Consider the following 15,546-nt stretch of genomic DNA (forward strand, 5'->3'; position numbering starts at 1 on the left):
ATCTGAGTATGTCCTCCACCACTGCACACAAGAAAGCTAATGGTCTTTTTTTCTTTCGTGATGTTTCAAAAACAATTGTTGAAACTAAAATAAAAAGAAATTGTGTTGCTCTGAGTCTGCAGCCATTGTACACACACACACACACACACACACACACACACACACACACACACACACACACGTGAGACCACAGTAAACCAGCTCTGCCCTCACACCCCGGCTGAACTCTCCCACACTCGGCCTGTCGAGCCCTCCTCTCCTCGTGTCGACATGCGATCCGACCCCGTGTCTCCGTGTCTTTATGTTCACGTCTTGACACAGCTGGTCTGATGGTGCTTCTTGACACCAGAGACTCTGAAACATGATGAAATGCTGGAGCTCAGGACAACAACCCCTGATTCACTGACTGCACACCTGCATGCTGACGTTACTGCTGCTTGTTCTCACACATTCACTGTTCATGGTGTTTAAAGGAGAGATTGTTCCTGTTGTGTGGTGTCGAGGACGTCACGCCCAGTCTCTACTGAACTAAGACAAGACTTTCCAAACAACGCTACCACAACTATTAAAGTACTGTTCGGACAGGATTAGTTTTACACAGGGATGTGGCCTGATGTCAGTTTACCACAGGATGTCTGTAATATAAATGTGTGATTCACACGGGACAAGAAATCTCTGTAACTCTACCAGAGATGGGGTAACTCAGTGTGCGCCCTGGCGTCACCTCCCTGTTGGCATGTTGCTTCCTGTAAGCATCAGCTGAAGGATAATAACAATTAATATAAAATATTGCCCATGATCAGGATTGATTAGCAATATGGATTTATATCAGGCCTACCTAACACAACCAGAAGTCTCGTGGCTCTGAAAAGTGCTTTGGCCTCGACCTTGTTGATTGGTCGGGCTGTGCCATCATTAGAACAATGTCCATGATCACGACTGCTGACAACGCCGAGTGCTTCTTCAAGCGCCTTCATCATCGAAACAACACGAAAAACTAGTTGTAAACGCGGAAAAATGGTGACGAAATATCTACATACATTTTTACAGAGGATCACGTTCACACAGGATTAATATTTCCCGAGGTATTTTCTCAGACCCGTTTAGGTAAAAGTCGCCGTAACTTTTACTGACATTATCCGTAATGATTATAGACATGATGCGACTAAAATCCCTGATGATAATTACTTTACCCCACGTCTCCACGTTAAACTAATCCAGTCCGAATAATTACAGCATACATATAGTATCTGTACAGTACAAACACACACTGATTGTTTTCTGTGTTTTCTTAACAGGAATGATTTGCAAACCTTTTTCACTTGTGAGCTCGAAATAAAGTTTGATCTCTTTGTGATCCCTCATCAAAACAAACAGAGGACACAACAAGGCAAAAGACAAAGAATCAACTTAAAGGTCCAGTTCGAAGGATTTCAGGGGACATATTGGCATATCTTCTGTTTCCTATGACAGGACACCTTAAAAGAATCCAGCTCTCAAGGACTGTGATTGGCAGTTGTTTTATGTGTGTGTTTTCTGACATTTTAAAATCAAGGAACGAAAGTACAGAATCATGTGTGTATCCACCTTGTGATCGGATTCACAATTTAGGCCTCGATCACACAGAAAGTGTTTCAGCAGCTGGAGGCACCTTTTTGTAAATGTTTTTAATGAGAATGAAGCTTTTTGCTCGTGTTTTCTGCGTCGAGACACACTTTGTGTTTGTGTGCTCTAGACGCCTGGTGTTTTAGTGAGAGCGCTCTGAACTCTGCGAGCTGGAAAAACTTGAACTCAGAGCAGAAAAATGCCCCACGTCATTTCTTTTTCCCCATCATTGTGCAATGGGATGATGTGAGAGGCGGGGCTTCTGTGGTGGTCTCGACAAGTTTACAGTTGGTAAACAATGGAGGAGAAACTGGTGGTAGTGGTTGCTGGATACTCAGAGCTATACGGCCTGATGATAGACAGCAGGTTGTCAAACTGCCCCTGAGTCGTCCTAAAATCTGCCTGTAAACGTCCATGATGGAGGAGAAGCTCCTGGACCAACTGGTGGTACTCCCCATGATCCAGCCTCTTTTTTAGGGTCTCATGTACCCACACAGATCTCTGTTTATCTGCTGACAGCCTCTCACCCTCAACCAGAGCTACACACAGCACCCTCTGCCTCAACATGGCAGCAGCTACACACTGATTACTGCAGGATACATACAATAATTGCTAGACTGATTACACAGGGAGGTCAGGGTGAGGAGGTGATGGGGGTGGTTGCCTGGCAACAATAAAAAGGCGCAGCAAGCGGGTTTTTTTTACAAGTAGCGGCATTCAGTTTTAAAAAAAGGCAGTGCGGAGCGCCTCGTGTTTTGCAACCTGCAAATCACTTCTGTGTGATCGGGGCCTTGATGGGTTCCTCCCTGGTCGATGATTCACCCGTCCTCAAAGTTTATTCAAAACTGGACCAGTAGTTTTTCTGTACTCCTGCTCACAGACGGACAAACTGAGCTGAAAAACAAAACCTCTGCTTGATTCAGAGGTCTGGAGCCATCAGATTTATCTTGGGTCCCCTGGGAGCCCCTGCCCACAGGTTGGGAACTGCTGTTTTATCTAAATGTAAAGATTCAGGGACGTTGTTTATATCATGGCTGCACAGGTGAAACTCTGCTGAGCAGTCAGCCTGCCATTAAATGCAAAGCCATGTTAACAAATTCTGCCGGTCCCAGAGAAACAGAACATCTGGTGAAAGTGGCTGTTTTTCATCCAGCGTCAGACATGTTGTGTTTATCCAGCCTCCCTCCCTCCCCCCACCACCTCCTCCACCTCCACCCAGTCCTCTCTCCTCAGCAGGGCTTGGATCAGAGCCAGCCATGGGGTGTGCTGGGGTCTCACATATTTTGGCAAGCCAATTGGTGCTCTGACGGCGTGTTTCCTTCGCTCCCTCTCTTGTGTTTATCTCCCATTTCTCCTGCTCCTCACATCTAGAGTAAGATTCTTGTGTCTGAGCATCTCGTCACTCGCTGACAACCTTCCCGGCTCCGTGTAGCTGTAGAAACACACAGCGATCTGGCAGCGGCGCTGAGGACAGCTCATTGGACTCGTCTCTGCAGGAGTATTGGGGATGGGGAGGCGTCTCTCCTGCCACGTTCTCATCATACTCAACAAGAATGACTAATAACTGTGAGAAGAAGACTGAGGAGGAGGAGAAGGAGACAAACACCCAGAAAGCAGTTTCCAAAGTTAGAAAATGCTCCAAGGGTGAGGAACAAAAACGCCTTTTATATTCATGTTGGCATCGCCGCAGCCGTGAAACAACTCAAGCAGTATGAGACAGTACGGTGCAGGGCCCTGGTGACAGGAGGGTGAGACAGTACGGTGCAGGGCCCTGGTGACAGGAGGGTGAGACAGTACGGTGCAGGGCCCTGGTGACAGGAGGGTGAGACAGTACGGTGCAGGGCCCTGGTGACAGAAGGGTGAGACAGTGTTGTGTTGTTCTTCCTGCTGAACGCTAACACTAACGCTGATCTGTCAGAGCACCTCCGTCCTCTCACATCTTCAGACGCTCTGTTCCTGCCGTGGCCTTCAGAGAAGTGAGGTCAGCCTGTCGCCGTGGATACCGCTGACCTCCTTCCTCCTCGGTTATGCAGCCAGAGCTTGGCTGCTCACATCAGAGCCACAGCCGTCGACCTTTAACATTCGTGTGAGTGACATTTCATGAGGAGAGTCACTTCTGAGGGTTCATCCAGACATCTAGTCCTGAGCCACAACAGTCATAATGGAAGTTTGGTTTTAACTTTGAAGGGGACATGTACCAAAATGATCTGATCTGATATATATAAGTGTCGGATTGTATAGATTGATTTTAAACAGTTAGTTAACATTTTATTAATAAGTATAATTCACTTTTTGATTGCATGGTCACCAAGAGAAAAGTCTGAGCAACGATCATGAAATTAACCAACCTGTAATTTAATATAATAACAGCTGACTGATGAAAAGAGTTTGAATTGTTTAAACTACAAAACTAACTGCTTCAAATTCACCAGTGTTGACTGGGTGCACAGACACTGCAGTTAGCGCTGCAGCCAGACCATCAGGTCACGCATCACTCGTTCACTCTTTAACACTGTGAGATCCTTATTTAAAAATCAGCTCAGTCACCACAAGACAATGTTGACTTGTACGTTTCTGTGAACCACATTTGTACCTTTCATATAAATGTGTTTTTTTTATTTTTTATAGTGACGTAGTATATGAGCCGACTTTGTCATCAGGTGTTGGAGGGGAGGGTGGACAGTGTGACCATGTTCAGGGGCACAAATGGTGCGTTTCCAGCTCCATTTGTGCCCCTGAACATGGGTGTTTGTTAGTGACCCACTGCAGCATTTCTAGCAGCTTTGGGAACTTTCAGCCACAACATGATCTTGTCACAACCATAACTAAGTGTTTTAGTGCCTAAAGCTAACCACATGTTTACCTCAGCATTGTCAGAACTGTTTGAACCTGTCTGTTGCATAATAACATACAAGTGTAACATATCCATGGTTTACAGAAACGTTCAATGCCAACATTTATTCTGGCCAGTGGGTTGAAACCCAGAAATATTGGAAGGATAAAGTGAGCAGCACCTTAAAATGTGTGAGGACATGTGTCTGTCACGCACACTGCCTGCTGCATCCTGACGCCACATCTGGAACAAAATTGTTTCCTCTCACTGACTTTAACTTTTTAAAATTTGAATGGACAAAACAAACAGCATCGTTGGGACCCATGCATCAAATAAAGCCTTGACGCTGCGTCACACAAAAATGTTGTTGTAGAAAATACAAACTTATGTTCGTTTGAGTAACGAAAAAACAAACTTTCTATGATCGTGTCATCTTGCTGCTTAGCAGCACCACCTCTGACTTTACATGGTACAGACTTAATTAAAGAAGCAATGCTTGCACACACACACACACACACACACACACACTATGCCACAGAAGTGTAATTAATAGGGATGTACCGAAATGAAAATTTGTGGCCGAAGCCAAATAAAATTAAACGCTTGGCCGAGTACTGAATATCGTTGTTTAGTTTTTCATTAGTTTTTGCAGATGAACCCTCCAGATTAGTGTTGTCACGGTACCAAAATTGGGACCCACGGTATGATACCAGTGAAAGTATCACGGTTCTGAGAAGTATCAGGATACCACAGCGAAAATGAGGCAGATGTGCCTTTTGTCATTTATAAAAAGATAAATCACTTTTCTATAATACATCAATGATATTTCAATGGAATAAATTACTTATTGACTTGTTCATACTTCAAAAACAGCATCAATGAGTGATTAACATAGGGGGGATCAAAATAAAATAAATAAATAAAATAAGAATCAACCAGCCACCCTCCTCCCCTGACAAGTAAAGAACAGTCCCTTCATAAGTAAAGAACAGTCCCTAAAGTGCGGTGAGGTTTGTGGACTGTTACCTGCCACAAAGAGAGAAATGTGAACGGCTCGTTTCTCCTCTGACACGTCACATACCTGTGTGCTGCCGGGTCCATGTCATTGGTCCGACATCCCATTAGTCCGACGGTCCGCGGTGCTGACCGGCTCCCGGCGGGTGTATTTCTGCCTTGATAGTGCGTCGTGACCGGCTCTGGGTCAGCTGGGAAAGGCTTGAGGTGAAGCAGGCTCACGGCTTATGTGTTTGTCACTTTCTTTTTCATTTTAACCCACACCATGATCTTTTCCTAACCCTAACCAAGTGGTTTTTGTGCTTAAACCTAACCAGACCTTAACCACAGGGCATCATGATGATTTCGAAACAACGGGACTTCGGAACAATGGGTTTAATATGGTCGGACCAATGGGCAGTTCCCGTGCCGCCACGGCTCGGCTGTTCAGGTACTTCTGGGCAGTCATGACGCCAAGAAGAGGACATTATTGGAGCCGGACTTCTCCGTCGCTGGTAAGCCTTATCTTGCGCCACGGAGCACTATGGCGGCCGTATTGCTGCTGCTGGTTGAAATCTGTACTCACACAGCGTGCTGAATGATTTATTTTGCTCGCGCAAAACTATTTTTAGTCACAAATGCGAGTGCGGTGACAGACGAAGTAAAATATCACCACACTGCCGACATTTTACTCCGTCGGTCACAGCATGCTGTTTGATTGCGTCATCAAAACACGCCGCTATTATTCGGCCTTGCTTTTCACTTATTCCACCGAATACCGAATGTGTGTTTTTTTGCAATATTCGGCCGAATATATTTGGTTACCGAATATTCGGTGCTTTCCTAGTAATTAACACAACATTTTGATCACGCTTAGATGTTGAACAGGTCCTGAAAAAGTGCGCAGGCAGGTCAGCTGTTTTTCGACAGCCTTGCTCCTACATGATGTTTTATAATACTTGGATTTGATTTAATCCTCAAATGCATCAGTGTTTGTCCAAATCTATTATACAGCACATGAGGAACAGGCCAGAGGTGTGTGTAAACATACACACTAGAAGAATTATGCAGCTCTTTAAAGTGATGTTGCTTTTAAACATCTCAGAACATTCATAACAGAGTTAAGTAATAATTCATTCATTCATGATTTCTGCTAACAAGTAACGTTAAAAGAATAAAATGGAGATATTAGACAGGTGTAATTTATTACACAGATGTAATCTATTAGACAGGTGTAATCTGGTCGTGGCTCTCTGAAAACCTCAAGTCTAAGTTTTAGGAGTTAATGGATCATTAATGTTACACAGATAAAACAGCAGCAGTGGTGAAAGTACATCTGTCACCGCTTTGCCTGAACATATGTGACTGTCAATCATGTTATATTCACACACACACACACACACACACAGCCATGAATTACGAGCAGAGACACAAACACAAAGATGTGAAACTCCCAGAACAGGGAGGAGACAGCAGGCGTGGATCCAGGCATTACTGCAACACTGATGTCACGTTTCACCGTCAGATCAAATTAATTAGTCCAACAGCTGTTTCCTGCGCAGACGCAGAGTCTGACTGATGTGAGGAGCACTGAAGTACAGACAGATCTCTGATAAGGCAGCTAATAAAATCTCTGCCCTGAAAACAGACTTTAAATCTCACTGCTTCTCTCTAAAGAAACCATGACGTTAATACGGAGAGTTCCAGTTTGTTTCCAGTCTTATTTTTGTAGTTTTGTACTTTGCTCCAAGTTAAGTGCTGTGATGTGGAAATGTTCCCTGTTGAAGTCACCATGAGTCCAGATCTCAGCAATGAAAGAACACTTCACCCAAAAGTTAACACCAATGTAAACCTCCCTTTGACTATGTCCCAACAGCAGAGAAAATTATAGAACATCAAACTTCCTGTGCAGCATTATCCAAGTGCCCTGTGTCCATCTGTGGTTCAAACACAAAGACAAACACTGCTGCACATGCACAACAAATTCCTTTCAGGGAGGAGACTCTGAAAATGTCTTATTTACCAACAGCTCAGCAGAAAGAGTTGTGTGCAGCACATGGAAGTGTTTCTTTAACCTTTTTGTTGTCTTTCAGTCGGCCTCCATTGAAGTCTGTTTGCAGCGACATATATATGCGGTATGTTTATTAATAGGCTGACTGAGCTTACAGCAGCCTTTAGTGAGTCCACCTCCACCTGACTCCTGGACTACCGAGCAGGATCTGGAGCTAGCAAGGTGACTTCACCCTCGACCCCTGTTTGCGTGCTGCTAGATTGGCTTCACTCACCAGCCAAACACCAGTGATAACCCATTGAGTGGCAGGTGGACAAAGAGTTAATATCCAACCCTGATCAAGTGGCACGCTCTGTCAACTTACAGGGACATGATGAGAACACAGGTGGGAACAGTTCTGGAGTTTGAGAACACGGAGACATTTCTTTGGAATTTTCTTAGGAGCACATTTTAGAAAGAACTTGGGGAAGTATTGCTCTTTGACTTCTCCTGTTGTCATCAATGATTTCAGGGTTTCTTAAAGATGTTTAAGTGGCATGAATGACTTTTATGAGCTGACCTGACTGTACAAACCAATGCAGCTCTCTGACACAGTGTCCAACAGCTGCACATCAACAGGTTTACTGTTTGACAGTCACTGTGACAGCGCAGATGAGTTCAGGGTATAAATGCAGATGCTCAGATTAGACTGCATGTACAATATAAGCAGCCTCAAGCTCATCGTCTCTCTGCAAACAGCTTCTGCACATGATGAAGCTCTTCCTCCTCAAAGAGACAACAAGTCTCATTTACTGTAAAGTCATGTGCTGGGGAACACAGGCAGCAGTGAGCCGGGAGGAGAAATCAATGCATTCAAGGATCCGGAGAAACAGCATCTTGTGACAGGAAGCCAATCTGTTGAGAACGTCATGAAGACACATCTTATTTTAAGATATGTGGCGAACTACACGCATACATCTGTTCTCTGTTGTTTTAAATAGAGTCAGTGTTTCAGCTCATCCCAGACGTATTTGGACGAGGCTGACATCAGAGCGCTGCCCAAACAACACCTAATGTGAAAACCCATTTCTTTATGGAGCTCTCATTGTGCATGATTATTGTCACGTTAAAACAGAAAAAAGGGAAACACAAAGCTGGAGGAACACTGCATCAAAGTATTCTGACAATTACTTGAGTTTTAAGTTAAGTTTTCAGTAAAAAGCCGAGGATTTGCTGATTCCAGCGTCTTAAATATGAAGATTTGCTGTTAACCTTCATCATACATGAAAATAAACTCAAACATCTTTAGGCTTTAGACTATTTGTTGCTCCACAAATGACATTTAACAATGTGAAGTGTGTTTCACATTCTAACTAAGCACAAAAATAACTGGCAGATTTAATGCTCCCTCTTGGCCGTGTCATCAGACACTGTGGGATTTCTTTCCACTCGTACGCCGATGACACTCTGCTGTATCTCAGGACTGACCCAACCACTTCAACTGCTCTGCCATCTTCATCTTCACCTCTGTCCACACTCACCAACTGCCTGGAGGAGATAAAGGCATGGATGAGTCGTAACTTCCTCCAGCTCAACTGTTCCCAATCTGAAGCCACAGTTAGTGGCAACCCTCATCAGGTCCAGTCATCTTCTCTAACCACCATCACCTTCTCCGGCCAGGACATCCCCCTTTCATCTACAGGTACCAACCTTGGCGTGAGACTGGACCCTCACCTAACATTTGAGAATCACATTAAACATCTGTGTAAATCCTGTTTTTTTCACCTTAAAGGGAAATTTCAGTTTATTTCAACCTGTCTCCTATCGTCCTAAATTTGTTTCAAGTCACTAGTGACATAGAAATAATAGTTAGCATGTTAGCCGTTAGCCTAGATACAGCCGTAGCGTCAGACCTGTTAAAACGTAAGTGAACGGGCAACCTTCAAGTGCAAAGTTAGTCCACTAAACAAGCTTTTTTTCCACAAAGACCGCCTCATATCGTTAGGATAAATGTCAGAGAACATATAGAAAATGACATGTAAACGTGTTGTCTTACCTTACCGGTGTGCTGCCATGTTTGTTGTTTACCATTTAGCTAAGGCTGCAACCGGTCCCATTCCTTGGAACAGAGGCATTCCTCTTCTGTGGGCACTGGGGCACAGCATTCACAGGTAACGTTACACCACCAATCTCCAGAGCTACGCAGCCTTGCAGCAGCCATTCCTCCTCTCTCATCCTCTACCTGTTGCGCCTCTCTCTCTCTCCTCCTCCGTTCTTCAGTTTCACGAAGCTCTTCGTCAGTGTATTCTGGCTCAAATAAATAAGGGTGGCCATCGCCTCTCGATGTGGAAAGCCTATATACTAACATTCCACATTTAGGTGGTCTTCAGAGTTGTTGTCTTACCTTACGGTGTGTTGACCGTTTACCTCTGCTTCCCAAAGCGCAGCCGAATTATCACGAGAACAAGCAGCAGCAGCTGGAAGGCAGAACCGGACAGTAGCCTGAAAAGTTCATTCATTTATTTTATGAAAGATTTATAGAATAATGGCTGACTTTTTGCCAGACTTCGACTTTGTGGAGGACGAATTTGATTTTGCAGAGTTTGATGGCCGCTCTTATTTATTTGAGCCAGAATACACTGACGAAGAGCTTCGTGAAATTGAAGAACAGAGGAGGAGAGAGAGAGAGGTGCAACAGGTAGAGGACGAGAGAGGAGGAATGGCTGCTGCAAGGCTGCGTAGCTCTGGAGATTGGTGGTGTACCTGTGAATGCTGTGCCCCAGTGCCCACAGAAGAGGAATGCCTCTGTTGCAAGGAATGGGACCGGTTGCAGCCTTATTTTCAAGGTCTGGATGTGACCGAGGACGAGACACCTCCACCTGGAGTAGTATCCAGCTGGGCTTTATCTAGAGCTCGCCAGATATATTTCGGCCGCGCTTTGGAAAGCAGAGCTAGATGGTAAACAAACATGGCAGCACACCGGTAAGGTAAGACAACACGTTTACATGTCGTTTTCTATATGTTCTCTGACATTTATCCTAACGATATGAGGCGGTCTTTGTGGAGAAAAAGCTTGTTTAGTGGACTAACTTTGCACTTGAAGGTTGCCCGTTCACTTACGTTTTAACAGGTCTGACGCTACGGCTGTATCTAGGCTAACGGCTAACATGCTAACTATTATTTCTATGTCACTAGTGACTTGAAACAAATTTAGGACGATAGGAGACAGGTTGAAATAAACTGAAATCTCCCTTTAAGAACATCGCTAAACTCCGTCCCTCTCTCAGCCTCTCTGATGCAGAGAAACTAGTCCATGCCTGTGTCTCCTCCAGGCTCAATTACTGCAAACACCCTTCTAATGGGAATTCCTGGCAAAAGTCTGCAAAAACTACAACTTATTCAGAACAGCGCTGCTAGGATCCCCTTGAAAGTCAGAAAACATGAACACATCACACCCGTACTCCGCACCTTCACTGGCTCCCCATCTCCGCCAGAATCAGCTACAAACTTGCTCTCATCACCCATCAGTGTATCCATGGAAATGCCCCGGATTATCTCAATGAATTACTCACCCAGCAAGCTTCAACCCGGAATCTACGCTCCCAAAACCAATACCTTCTCCACCTCCCCAGAACCAAGCTCTGCACTATGGGAGACCGTGCCTTTTGTTCTGCTGCCCCTGGTCTCTGGAACTCTCTACTCGGCCACCTCAGAGCCCCACGGACAGTGGATGCCTTTAAGAGAGGCTTAAAGACTTTCCTTTGTAAAGAAGCTTTTGACTCGGCCTGAATTTGTTTTTATAATGTTTTAATACATCTACCTTTTTACTGTCTGCTGTAGCACTTTGAGATTCATTTATAAATGAAAAGTGCTTTATAAATTAAATGTATTATTATTATTAATGAATAATGAAAATTATTAGTTGCAGCATTTTGTCTAAAATATATTTGTATGCTGTAACATTAAGATGTGAACCAACTACACAAGAAGTTTGAAACAGCCTCCACTGACACATTTGTCCTGCTGCTCTCACACTGTGTTTGAGATGAAGTTACAGTTAATTCAAAGTGGTGGGTGTTAATCAACGTTCTCCGTCCTCTTCTATCAATGATGGCGAGCCTGGCAACAACCAAAAATAGATCTGAAGGTACATTCTCACACACACACACACACACACACACACACACACACAGAGGAAACAAGAACACACCTCCCATGTGACGGTGCAGACGTGTATAAAGTATGTGGTAGCAGCCTGTGATGTGTCCTCTGTACATCTGGATAATGGCCTCCATGGGAAACACACTGAGTCTCTGTCAGCACTTAACCAGAGCCTTCTGTTACAACTATACGTGCACTAATACATATTGTGTATGTACACATACACACACACACACACACACACACACACACACACACACATACACATGCTGCTGGGACCTAATTATAGGTGATTCAATAAATTTATGAGGCTTCCTCAATGGACTGAACAGAATGGCCGGTTCATTTGATTATTATGGTATGGAGCTTCAGTGAATGATGCATCAGTGTGTGCATGTGATGACGTCACCATGTTTGTCCTTGTCAATATGTTGTTGAAGGCTCAGACACGCCAACTGTTGTGTTGCTCGTGTCGACCCAGTCTCACTCTGAAGTCGCTGAGAATCGGCGCTCAGTCAGTGACTTCTGGCGTTAAACACAGACAGGAAAAGACATCCTTTCACGTTGGCTTGATACGCGGCCTGTCGCCGTCATCATGTCAGAGGGAAACAATGCAGGACGACAACAAAAGCAGGACGCCAGTGTTTGCTTCCCATCTGATTCTAAAGCCAAAACCTGTTCTTCTTGCCTGAACCACATCATGTCACTGTGTCGGCTAAACGTAACCACGTGTGTGTGTGTTGAAGGAAAAAAACATCAGTTGGTGGTGTTGTACTGACGTAGTGCTTTTATTTTGAAAGAGACTGTATGCAAACTGTACATTTCCTGTGAAAACAGAAGTGTATTTTGAAAACAGACAATGCATGTAACAGGCTGAAGGTGACACGGCGTCCCAGAACGTCAACAACCAACACACCCAGGGTACCTTGGACGTCATATGTGGACGTGGAAAGTCCATGACCAGACGTGGACATGTGACGAGGTCACAGTGAGGATGTGTGGCTCATGTCACCTGTGTCTCGCCCAAAAAGTTGCACTTGAACACACTGCAAAGTCTACAGCCGACAGCCGACAGCTAACCAGCACGTACGTTCTGCGCCTGTGTGACAGAAACAGTAGTCGTCCGTACTCGTCAGTCATAAAGGAAAACCGGACGACCGTCAGGACGGACCGAAGACACCGGTTAGTGACTTTCAAACCCTCCTACTACTGACTGAGGCAGAGTAGAGCAGCAGCTCCCATGTTCAGCAAGGTGAAAAAGAAATGACAGGTCTATCAGTGACGTCTGGCTTTGAAGAGAGCGTCGGTACATTTTTCTTTGAGTTCAGTTCCCCGTTGGAGAGGACTGTCTGCTGTCTGCTTCTTTAACAGCCTAGAGAACACAAAGTCAGGTGCTGGCTGCTGCTCTTGTGCCTTTATGTGCCAGTTTTTAAGAGCGCAGCAGCAGGTTGCAACTGAGGTTGCTAAGCAACCTTAACAAGCATCATACAGCCTGTTTAGCTGACATCCTGAGAGCAGAGCTGATCTTGTTCCAGGAGCTGTTTCTAAGTGAGTAGGCCTGTCGTCTGTGGGACAGATGTGACGCTCTGACAGCTCTGCACTAACATGGTCAACTTCTTCTACATAATTATCACAAACTGATATTTATGGACAAAGACAAAGACATCTGTCAGCTGTGATTGGTTGTTTCTTGTAACATGACGTGGTGCGTGCTGCTGCGGTCCAAAAGTAGAGCTCAGTTTATGTGCAGCCATTGTGTCCTACAACACAGGTGCTTGAAAACGCTACGAGCCGCTCTGAGGTCTCATGGCGTCTGAGTGCGCCCACCTCACATCTACACAGAAAACTATCTCAGGATTTCAGGGCGCAAAAATGTGCCTGTGTTTTAAACTGCTTTAAATGTCCTCATATACTGAAGTGCCTTGTTTGTCTGTTTCCATGTGAAGCACTCAGTGTTTATAACGCCCTCACTGTAAAGACCTTTGTGCTCTCTCCTGCCATCAGCGTCTTCACTCTTTGTGTCCATGTTGGTGAGCATATGAAGATGCAGAGGTTCAATCTGTAGCACCAGTTACCGACCTGAGGGATGAGCACAGTGATCTGGAAACTTCACCACAGTTCATGTACACATACTACACACACTGTTATGATACAAAGCTGGATGAAAATCAGCGAAGTGTCCTTAGAAAGAATTAGGAAAGTTAACACTGGAGTGAGTGACGTCTGCAGGCTTCTTGATAATAGTCTAAAATATCCTCCACCCACGTCATTAACACGCAGCAGGAGGAGGTTAATTACTTTGCATCAGTGAGAAGAAAGCAACAACACAACTGGTCATAATAACGAAACTGAATTGGTTCATCAGGTGAAACAAGTGTGCACCAACTGTGATGACAGCAGCACACTGCGGTATGTTGAGTCTTTGTTTGAGTTATGAGGCCAAAGGGTGAGGCTGCACCAAGGCGTCTATTAACTCTGTGTATATCAGAGAAGTGACAACACAATGACAGGAGAGAGCGACACACTGTGACTGTGTGACATGACAAGATAGAGACGTTCCTACCACGGGAATGTGGTTTTACATCCTGTGTTGACAGAGGGGATAACACACAGAGATGTTGGACATGACAGCTGAATATATGTGTGTAAATACATATGTGTGTGTGTGTGTGTGTGTGTGTGTGTGTGTGTGTGTGTGATCTCAGTGTCACCCTGCCATTCACTAATTTAGTTTAACTTCCACAGCCTGCAAAACACCACAAGTGGAACTCTTTTCTTATATCAAGTGACCAGATTAGCTGTTAGCTGTTAGCGTTAGCTGTTAGCATTAGCTACTGTGTCACTGAGGTCTTCTTGAAAAGTGTAAATGTGATGCAGGTGTCCTCTCCATCTGTAAATATCTACTGAAGCACCTGCTGTTTTACAAAAGTCACATCCTCAGTGATTCTAACAAAATTAAAGCTGCACATTTGTTAGCCATGCTACATGCTAGCAGAGTGGTTTTAGGCACGGTGATGTCCCATCAGCCTCAGCTATACTGCATGTTCACTTCTAATCTGCAAACGTTAGCATGCTAACACAAGGAGGCAGGTTTGCATATGGATGGCAGGGACATGACCCGACCTATGTCTGAGCCCTCAAATTTAATTTAACAGGTCTGTGTACAAAGATTATGGGATAAATCACGTCTCATATTAATCCAGTAAATGATTATTTTTCAATAAGGGGCGATCACGCTCTGTGTTTGTCAGATGGTCCAAAGTAGAAACTAGAGTGCAGAGTCATGTTCTGCAGACTATAAGACATTATTCTCAACTTTTTTCACAAACTATTATAACTAGACACAGATATGTGGCATATGTTTTGAACATGAGCAGAAATCTTAATGAAAAGCTTCTTGATCGTTGATGTGCACAGGTTGAATATCTAAAGAGGCAGCTTCCCCAAACAACACACACATACACAGCAGGATGGAAAAGTAAAACATGGCTACATGTGTGTACAGAAAACATCATGTGAGAAAGTTTAATCTAGAGAATTAATATGAGAAAGCAACAGGGACGCACCATGCTGGATTGTTTTGCTGATATCTGATATATAACAACTTATTTATCGATGCATCATTTTTACATTTAGACTACATACATTATAATTAACATTATATTAATGAGAGTGACAGCTTGACTGCATCATGTTCCATTACAGCCTCATTTTATATTTTGAATTCTCACCTATCGCCTGAATTTTATATTTTCCTGAACATAAACAGACATTTCACCAGAAACTGGTGCAGGAGATGAGTTTGAAACTCTTCCTGGGGACAAATTGTTTTGGTTTGCAAAATGAATGAATGTTCTATTAAAAAAATGACACCTCGTCCTACTTTACTTTAAACAGTCTTGTTCACATTCAAACACTTTAATGTCAATTAAATGTTTCAGAGTGCACACAGTGTTTCTCTGTT

At 44.1% G+C, this 15,546-nt stretch overlaps 1 protein-coding gene across 2 annotated transcripts in view; it reads right to left on the reverse strand.

Moving 5' to 3' along the window:
• Positions 1 to 15,546, reverse strand: part of LOC117247370 (rho GTPase-activating protein 44-like) — a 120,157-nt gene that overhangs the window by 73,254 nt on the left and 31,357 nt on the right. The window lies entirely within an intron of this gene.

The sequence above is a fragment of the Epinephelus lanceolatus genome, chromosome 21 (genome assembly GCF_041903045.1).
Source record: "Epinephelus lanceolatus isolate andai-2023 chromosome 21, ASM4190304v1, whole genome shotgun sequence".
In the NCBI taxonomy this organism is placed as follows: domain Eukaryota; kingdom Metazoa; phylum Chordata; class Actinopteri; order Perciformes; family Serranidae; genus Epinephelus; species Epinephelus lanceolatus.